This window comes from Lactuca serriola, chromosome 4 (assembly GCF_051521515.1).
Source record: "Lactuca serriola cultivar US96UC23 chromosome 4, Lser_US96UC23_V15, whole genome shotgun sequence".
Taxonomy (NCBI): domain Eukaryota; kingdom Viridiplantae; phylum Streptophyta; class Magnoliopsida; order Asterales; family Asteraceae; genus Lactuca; species Lactuca serriola.
This window is the reverse complement of record NC_136411.1, coordinates 32,671,358-32,681,872: the sequence shown is the minus strand read 5'-3', so window position 1 is coordinate 32,681,872 and position 10,515 is coordinate 32,671,358.

Genomic DNA, 10,515 nt, shown 5'->3' with positions numbered 1-10,515 from the left:
ACTAATCCATCTAATCCCCAAATGGGTTCCATAACCCTAAATCCATGCACACATCAACATAACAGAAAAGATCCGAAATATTACCTGAATAACACACTCTCTGTGTCCCCAAACCGCAGAACTCGAATCCCTTGCTGTTCCTTTAGCCAAAACTCTTCTCCTCCTTGCACAACAATTTCTTCAAGGCCCTAATATCCTTCAATCTTGCTCTAGATGCCCACAGCCGTTTAGGGTTCTTCTCAGTCGACTAAAGACGGACAATGACGGCCTATAAGTGCATTATATACGTTCCAAAACCAAACGGCTAGGGTTTCCGCTGAACAGCGCAGACTCGCCGAGTCCATAATGGACTCGTCGAGTCCAGTCGCGAACCCGCGACCCAGTCTGTGGTCCTACTCGGCGAGTCTGGCTCCAACTCGCTGAGTCCCCTCCTAAAACACCCCAAAAACAATATTATAAAAATACCTGAAATTCCGGGCTGTTACACTAACTCGACGAGTAGGGACGGGAGTGAGGACAATCAACTGGATAGGGACTCAACGAGTTGGCGAGCCAGCTCGGCGAGTCGGGTCAACTGGAAGTTTGACTTTGACTTTGACTTTGAATTGGTCGGGGGTAAAATGGTCATTTTACCCTATGAGTAGATATTAGTTCTGACTAATTGTTTTGTGGGAATTACAGCCGAAGGATTTCCGGAGCAGCAGCAGACAGACAGTTGCCGCGCAGATCAGCAGCTACTTCAAGGTGAGTTACCTTCCAGTAGCGGTGGGTCTACGGCCACAATGCCGGCCCAACAGTAGGAGTTGTGTGTTAGATGATGGTCTTTGTGATATCATCTAGGTTTGCTACTACCTGATATGTTATATGCTAGCTTGATGTGTTATAGTAGTTGAGTTCGGTTGTTAGAACCGAAGGGTAGTCAGACACCCCAGATGTGTCTGACAGTATGTGACGTTATGATTATATGCTAGCATGATCTGTTATATGCGTTAGGGGTAATAGGAGGGGAACAGTCCCCGAGTTCGGTTGTTAGGACCGAAGGGTAGTTAGTCACCCCAGATACGTCTGATAGTATGTTACATTATGATATGTGTTAATAGTAGTGGTAGGGGTGAAATAGTCCCCGAGGTTCGGTTGTTAGGACCGAAGGGTGGTCGGCACCCCAGACTGGCCGCACGGGTAGGACGACACCCCAGAATGGCCGTACCGGGTAAGTCGGGCACCCCAGAAATGCCTGACAAGTATTGTATGTTATATCATGGTATGGTATGTGGTACGATGGGGGAACTCACTAAGCTTTGTGCTTACATTTTTCAATTTTGGTTTCAGGTACCTCTTCATCGAAGGGGAAAGAGCTGGCGCGGTAGCAGCACATCATACACATCCACTGTTTTCCGTCTTACGAGATTGTTCTGGGATTTGTACTCTGACATTTAGTTGATTTCATATTTTGGTTTTCAAACACGATATATGATTGTGAAATGATTTGACCAGACGATGTTTTATTTACAAATGTTTTCCAAAGTATTGATTTAAAAATGAAATTTTTGGACGTGAAAATTTGGGTTGTTACACTTGCCTTTCTTGGGTTGTGTTTCCTTTTCTTTATGACAATCATCTCCTCGTATATTCTTTCTTATATAATGTGTGTGTAGCTTGTTATTTTTTCGCATATTCCTGCTACTTCTTGCCGCTTCCCTGACCTCTGCTTTGCATCTTGTGTGTTCACTGGCATGATGCTTAATGTCCATTTAAACTAGTTAACAATTATCGATGCACTATCTTCGATCATGAGCCATGATGTTTTTTGTTGCCAACAATTGTAATGCTTCCTTTAAAATAGTCTTTGCCTTTTCCGTGTTTCCTGAGGATGCTTCATAGGATGTGTACGGGATTAGGGTGATTCCCGTCCTACATGATCGGTACCATTTCTACATTTGTGGCTATTTTACGGGGCCAGGTGCATTATCTAGCTTGATGCTATGTGGGTTGAAGCCCATACCCTATTATATGATATTTTGATGTTTATTATTTAACAATAAAAGAATATATATATATATATATATATATATATATATATATACACACACACACACACACACACACATACTGCAAGTGTGCCCGTGCAAAGCAATGGTGACAAATAGTTCTTTTGGCGAATAGTTTCTTACGAGGAAATAACTACTAGATTTTATAATTAGTTATTAAGTAATAAAAATAATTACCACTTTTAAATGTATATTAATTTATATACATGATATCAATATTTTAAAGTTCTCATTCTGCTCCAAACTGGATTTCTTAAAAACTTTTCTTAATTTATGTCTTCAAATTTTTGAAAAGTATTAATGATTAATTTACACATAACTGATTTGTAAAAAAAACTTTATAGATTATACCTCTTAAAATACAAGATATGACCAATATGTTTTATAATATTATATATATATATATATATATATATATATATATATATATATATATGTGCGTGTGTGTGTGTATGTGTGTTTGCGCACCTTTTGTTATTAAATAATAGAGTAAATTACTAAAATCGTCCCTTTAGTTTGGCTTGTTGGTTTCCTAGTTTTTGTTTTCCATTCGGACTGTCCTTAAGGTATGATTTTATTGCGTCTTTCATCCCTCCTAAACATGAAATGACTATACTACCCTTAATATATTTTTTACCAATTATTTATTATTTATTAATTATTGAAAATATATTAAATGATTTAGAGACATATAAGACCAACTCCCTATTGGAAAGAGTGTCAAATGTCATTAACTATTGGTACTACTTTTAATAATAACATGGTCCTTTTGAGTTGTCCTCAAGACCCAAATTGAGTAGAATAAATAAAGGAGAAATCGGTTTTTTAATTATTATGATTAATAATTAATTAGAAATTAATTTGAAATATATTTCGTGAGTTAATTAAAAGTTTAATTAATTAAAGAGTTGAATATTTAATTAATCAATAGTTGGTTGATCAAGAATATTTCAGTACCCCTATGGAATTAGGGTTTGACGAAAATCACTCCATCCCACATGGAGAAAAGAGTGAATTTCGTTTTTGGCCTCCTATCCTACATGGGAATGAGTACAAAACCTAGTAAGGGATCCAAAGCTATAAATAGGGCTTTAGGGATTTCATTCCTCCTTGCACCTTGGTTTGAAGTTTCGCCAACCCTTCTTCATCTGCCACATAGGGACGATATCTTACCCTCTTATGGCTTGTGAAATTGACCATTATCATAGTTATTTTTATACCACTCTTTGATGTCATCGGGTGTGATACCATTAGAGGGATTTTTGTTTGGGTCCCCTTATCTAAGCAACTTCGTGGAGGACAAGGTCCCAAACATGGAGATGATGGGCTACATAAGAGGTATGTTTTTCTTCTTTATGTTTTTTGTTTTATAAGGTAGCTGTAATTAGTATGAAGTCATAAATATTAGGGTGTATGTACACGTAGTTATATCATAGTTTGATTTTTCCGCTACCTAGATTGTGTGTATAGATGCATAGAAAACCCATTACTCCCACCACTACAACCAGGAAACCTCCAGTCACCACTGTCACCAGTCACTACCACCATCACCATCACCCACCTATTTTGGAAACACCACCACCCACCTATTTAGGCTGTTGGCATCATTGATTTCATCAGGTGACACCCCATTTACCTTCAACAACCACCATGTTCACCTCCGACAACCATCACAATTTACTTCTGACAACAACCATCATTCACCTCCTGCACCCATAATTTCTCCACATGGACCAAATCAAAATCAAACCAAAACCAATATCAAATCTCAAAAATCACAACCAAACCAATAAATAATTCTGAAATCAAAACCTAACCACAACCAAATCCTAAAATCCTGAATTTAGAACCTTAACTACAATTAAAACCAAATTTGGAAATCAAAACCTAAAACGTAAAACCAAACTTGAAATCGATTATGAAATCCTAGAAATTAAATCCAAAAACTAATGAAATCAACTGAAGATAATTTTTCCAGATGAAATCTATGATGTTGACGGAACAAGAAGAAATGGGGTTAGATAGGAACGATGCTCTCTATAATTTTTGATTTGGTTGTCCAACATCTGGAGGTTTTTGGCAGAGATGACAGCGGTCGGTAATCTTTTGATAAAAAATTGGTGGAGTTTGCATGTGGGTAATGGCTGATGACGACGACTATAGAATTGCAGGTCTCGGACAGAGGCATCTCCGACGCGGAGTTGAGGTGAAGATCGATGCTTTAGGCTTGAGTTCAGAGGGAAAAAGATATGGCTTGAACTATGAACAATGATGTCTAGCTATAGAAGGGAATAGGTGGAGTGGGGGTTTGGGGTGGGGCGGTAGGGATGTGTGTCACCCAACTTCTTTAATAATATCTAAATAATTTTATGAAATATTTGTCTAATATGTATTACTCCTTTAAATATAAACAAAATTTGGTAAGGGTATAATAGTCTTTTTATGTCTATTAGGGACAAATATCGTAACAAAAAGAAACTATAGGGATGACTGAGTGCCAAAAAAAATTAGGGATCAAACACGTAATTTTCGTCAAACCACATGGAGGATTTCAAAATTTTACTCTAGATAATAATAAAAAGTTATTAAACAAATGTTGAAAAAATATAAGGGTGATGGTATCGATGCGGCAATGTTCGACAATGAAATAGGAGTTTGCATAAGCGTACATTATCCCACCCTCTCGCTATCATCCAAAAGAAAACCAGAGCAACATAGTTTTACCGATTCGAAGTTGGCAAAAAAGGAGATCCCAAGGGACAAAAAATATGAGAGGGACGGTGAGCAAAAACATCACCATGTCTATTTTTTTGGAAACGGAGAATATATATATATATATATATATATATATATATATATATATATATATATATATATATATATATATATATATGTTATAAAATTCAACGTGATTAAGATAATTTAAAACAAACTAAACTAACAACATAGATAAAGAAATTTGATGGAGAAGAAGATTTAGAAAAGATATGAGATATTTTATATCTTGTGAAATTGTATCGTCATATATTTGCAAGAGCATGTTATTTATACTACAAAAGTTACCTATCATATGTCATGTAAATAATATGACATGATAGCTTTCACCAATTCACCAATTATTGGTGTCATTCACAATAATTTACACCTTGGATGACACCATTTCTGATCTAGAGTTCAGTTTTGAAGTACTGCCTCATTAAAAACCTTGCTAAAGAAAACCCACGGGAAAACAATTTAGCAAAGGGAAAAAGAGTGCAGTGTATAGTTGCCTCCCCCTTATTTAGACATATGTTACATTATATTCTATGCACATGTTTCCTGAAGACTGAAGTAGGAAGTGCTTTCGTAAAAAGGTCTGCTGCATTGTTGCTGGATTGAACATATTTGATTTCAACTGGATGATTCTTTATAAGCTCTTGAGTTTACTCAAAAAACTTTGGAGGTATATGTTTTGTCCTGTCGCTCTTCATATATCCTTCTTTCATTTGAGTGACAATTTTTGAGTTATCTTCATATATTAAAGTTGGACCTATATCTTTTTCAAGTCCACATGAAGTTAAAACTAGTTGTGTCATCGATCTCAACCATGTACATTCTTTACTAGCTTCATTTAGTGAAATCACTTCAACATGATTTGAGGATGTGGCAACAAGTGTTTGCTTTTGAGAACGCCAGGAAATTGCAGTACCTCCATTCATGAATATGTATCCAGTTTGAGATCTAGCTTTATGAGGATCAGACAAATAACCTGCATCTGCATAACCAATCAAGCCTTGTTTTGAATTGTTAGGATAAAATAATCCTAAATCACTAGTTCCTCGAAGGTATCGAAAAATATGTTTGATTCCATTCAATATCTTTTTGTTGGCGCTGAATTAAATCTTACTAGCAAGTTTACAACAAAAGAAATGTCAGGTCTAGTACAATTGGTAAGATACATAAGAGATCCAATTGCATTAAGGCATGGTACTTCTGGACCAAGGACTTCTTCATTTTCTTTGCATGGACAAAATGGATCCTTGTCAAAATGTTTAATGATCTAACAACCATTGGATTGCTTAAAGGATTAGCATTGTCCATATTGAAACGTCTCAATACACTTTCTGTGTAATTTGATTGATGTACAAGTATTCCCTTAGGCATATGCTTAATCTGTAAACCAAGACAATATTTGGTTTTTCCAAGATCTTTCATTTCAAACTCTTTCTTTAAAAGTTTAATCACTTCAAGGATTTCTTTATTCATTCCAATGATGTTTAGATCATCAACATAGACTGCTATGATCACATACCCAGATGTTGTTTCCTTAAGAAATACATATGGACAAATAGTGTTATTTTTATAACCTTTACTTGTCAAATATTCGCTCAAACGATTGTACCACATGCGTCCAGATTGCTTTAACCCATACAAAGATATTTTTAATTTTATAGAACCCATTTCTTTGGGTTTTGCACTTAATGCTTTGGACATTTTAAATCCTTTGAGGATTTTCATATAGATATCACTATCAGGTGATCCATACAAGTAAGCTGTAACAACATCCATAAGACACATCTCTAAAATTTTAGAGACTGCCAAGCTAATTAAATATCTAAAAGTGGTTGCATCCATTACCGGTGAATAAGTTTCCTCATAATCAATTCCAGGTCTTTGAGAGAAACCTTGAGCAACAAGTCTAGCCTTGTATCTTACAATTTCGTCTTTCTCATTTCTTTTTCGTACGAAGATCCATTTATACCCTAATGGTTTCACAACTCCTGGTGTGAGGATAATGGTCCCAAAAACCTTTCTCTTGTTAAGAGAATTTAACTCAACTTGCATAGCTTCCTTCCATTTAGCCCAATCATTTCTTCTTTGACATTCAATGACAGATTGTGGTTCGGGATCATCATTCATAATATCACATGCAACTGAATAAGAAAATATTGTACTTATATTGTCAGTTTCATTTTAGTCACGTATTCTATTTGCTTGACCATAATTTTGTGCATTATCCTCCTTTACTGGGTGAATTTGAATAATTTGTGTCTCTCCAGGAACACTTTCCTCATGATCTAGTGCAGTTTCTGATCCTCTTCTTTTTCGTGGGTTCTTATCCTTATAACCAAATGGGCTTCCACGCTTCAGGCATGTTTTAGACTCTTGAGTGACTTTATCATTACATTGCCCATGTGGAATTTCAATTCGAGCTGGAACATTGACAGTCGATATATATGATTTAGTCACCCTTTTTGTGTCAGTAAATGCATCAGGCAATTGATTTGCCATTTCTTGAAAATGCATTATCTTTTGAACTTCCATGTCACATTATTTTGTGCGAGGGTCAAGATATGATAAAGAAGGCTCATGCTATGATACACCTTTTTCCACAAGCTTCTTTTCTCCCCCTAATGATGGGAAATTTGCCTCATCAAATTGGCAATCTGTTAGGCATGCTGTAAAAACATCACATGTTAATGGTTCAAGATATCTATATACCGACTCATAACCAACATATATTCCTAACCTTCTTTGAGGACCCATTTTTATCCGTTGAGGTGGTGCAATAGGGACATCTACTGCACACCCAAAAATTCTCAAATGAGATATATTCGACTCTTGACCAAAAGCAAGTTGTAGTGGAGAATATACATGATATGAACTCGGTCTCATGCATATCAATGATCCAGCATGTAAGATTTCATGGCCCCAAACAGATACATGAAGTTTGGTCCTCATTATCAGTGGTCTAGCTACAAGCTGGAGACGTTTAATCAGTGATTCAGCTAAACCATTTTGTGTATGTACATGAGCAACTGGATGCTCAACAACAATTCCTACAGACATGTAATAGTCATTAAATGCTTGTGAAGCAAATTCACCAGCATTATCAAGTCTCACTTTTTTGATAGTATAATTAGGGAAATGTGCCCTTAATTTGATAATTTGGGCAAGAAATTTTGCAAATTCCATATTACAAGTTGATAATAGGCAAACATGAGACCATTTGCTAGATGCATCTATTTAGACCAAAAATTATCTAAATGGTCCTGATGGTGGGTGAATCGGTCCACATATATCACCTTGAATTCTTTCTAGAAATCTAGGTGACTCCCTTTAAACTTTCATTGGAGAATGTTTTATAATTAACTTTCCAAGGGAAACAGATGCACATGGTTTTATGTTGTTGGATTGAGGGAACTTTTGGTCCTTCAATGGATGCCCATTCGTATTTTCAATTATCCTTCGCATCATTGTTAATCCTGGGTGGCCCAACCTATCATGCCATAAACTGAATGTACCAGGATCACAATGTTTTCCTTTGTTTACCATATTTGATTCAATCATATGTATATATGTATATGCAGACCATAATCAAGTGTTGGTAGTTTTTCAAGCACATGGTTTTTGTCTATAATGTACATATATTTCTTATTTTCAATGATCACAGTTTTTGTATCATATCCTTTGAAATATATGTCACTGAAACTTAGTAAGTTTCTATTAGACTTTGGAGAAAATAAGGCATTTTCTATACAAAAGCTTGTACCATTTGGTAATATAAAATGGGATTTCCTAGTTCCCTCTATCAAGTCTGCAGGACTTGATATTGTATGTATGATTGTTTTTGTTGGTACTAATTTTGAAAAATATTTCTTTGATTTCAGAATAGTATGCATACTACCACTATCTGCTATACAAAGATCTCCAACCGTTTCCTGATGTTGTGCTCTAGTTGGAGTCCATCCCCGAGTGTCTAATCTCCTCCCCATCCCGATCCCCATCCCCAACGTATGTGGGGAATCAAATCCCATCCCTTTTGTATTTTAGGCTTTTCCCCAGCCCATCCCCGAGACCCCGACCCATACCCAACCCATCCCCAATATATCAACATAATAAACTCAACTTACACAAAAAAATCAAGTTTAATAAGTGATCAGTACCACATGCCATAATTAAATTTTGTTTACATCAATCATAAACTTTAACAAGCATCAAAACGAAAAGTGACGATTTGGTATATAGATCGTCGAACGAAGTGACGATTGACGAACTCTTGGAATTCGAAACATAATTTGATACGGAATCTATCTCTGATGGTCTAATTTCTAGACCAGTGGTATCCGGTGTTGCCCTCCTTCCTTGAGGTTAAGGGTTCAAGTCCTGTCGTGGACATATGTGGATTTAAGGAGTAGTTTAGGAGTGGGTTAGATTTTCTGTTTCAAAAAAAATCAAATTGAATAATTGATATATATATATATATATAGTCATCAAGGCGAAGGCTGGGCGGGTTGGGGATTGTTATACCCGGCCCCGGCCCCATCCCCGGTTTTAGACAAAATTGCAAGAATGGTACCTATGGTTAGGTGGAAATTGCCACTTTGGGCCAAAAAGGTTTGGGCTAGCATTGATGGTCCATAGGTTTTCATTTTGTTGCCACTTTGGTCCAAAACCTTAACTGTCGTCACTTTTCCCCCGTTACCATCCATTTGACTTGTCAAATGGAGGGTATTTTCGTCATTCCCTATTTTACTCCCTATAATTAATTAATAAATTCCTTTTACGTATCCATCCCTTACCGCCATACGGATAAAAGCGTCGATCATACTCACATTTATAGTCTTAATTACATAGATAGTCGTTTCCACTTCAATTTTCATTAACTGAGGATCAAGAACCCTAATCCCATTTCCAGCTTGTACGCTTCGATCAAGTAAGTTGATCAGTTAATGCAAGTTCCAATGTGGAATGTAAGGTTGTATGAGAAAGCATTCAACGCAAGGGTGGTTTATGGTACGTAATTTTTATTTTGCTCACTAAGTTGCCTTTTTATGTGAAATCCTCTCATCTGAAACTTCTTTTTTTTTCTTGTTTTGAAGATGGATACCCTACTCTGTTTACCATCAAGCTACATCATGGGGGAGAGATCACAAAGTTTCCAGATGTGAACTACATTGATGGAACTGTGACATATGTTGACATGGTCGATATAGAAGAGTTTTCTGTTCATGAAATGGATGCCATCATGAAAGGGTTAGGATACTCAGTTCCCCTAGTTATCTATTATCATTTTCGGTTGCCCAAAGGAGACATGCATTTTGGACTACGTGCCCTAGGAAACGATGATGATGTTCGTAATCTTGCTCAATATGTGAAGGAGCATAAAGTCATAAGGGTGTACACTGAACATGGTTTTACAAAATTGCTTACTTATTTTATGGCTCCTAAACCTGTTAAAAAGGTCACTATTGAGCAATTACATGAAATTGAGGAACATGAAACCACCACAACTGATAACCAAGCTAGTGATAGGAAAAGGAGTTGGACCAAGGACAAATCTTTCTCATTATCCCCTGTTTTACATAATGAAGGTGCTTTGTCAATATCCCCTGTTTTACATAATAAAGGTGCTTTCTCATTATCCCTTGAGTATAATAGGAAAAGGAGTTGGACCAAGGACAAATCTTTGTCATCATGCAATAAG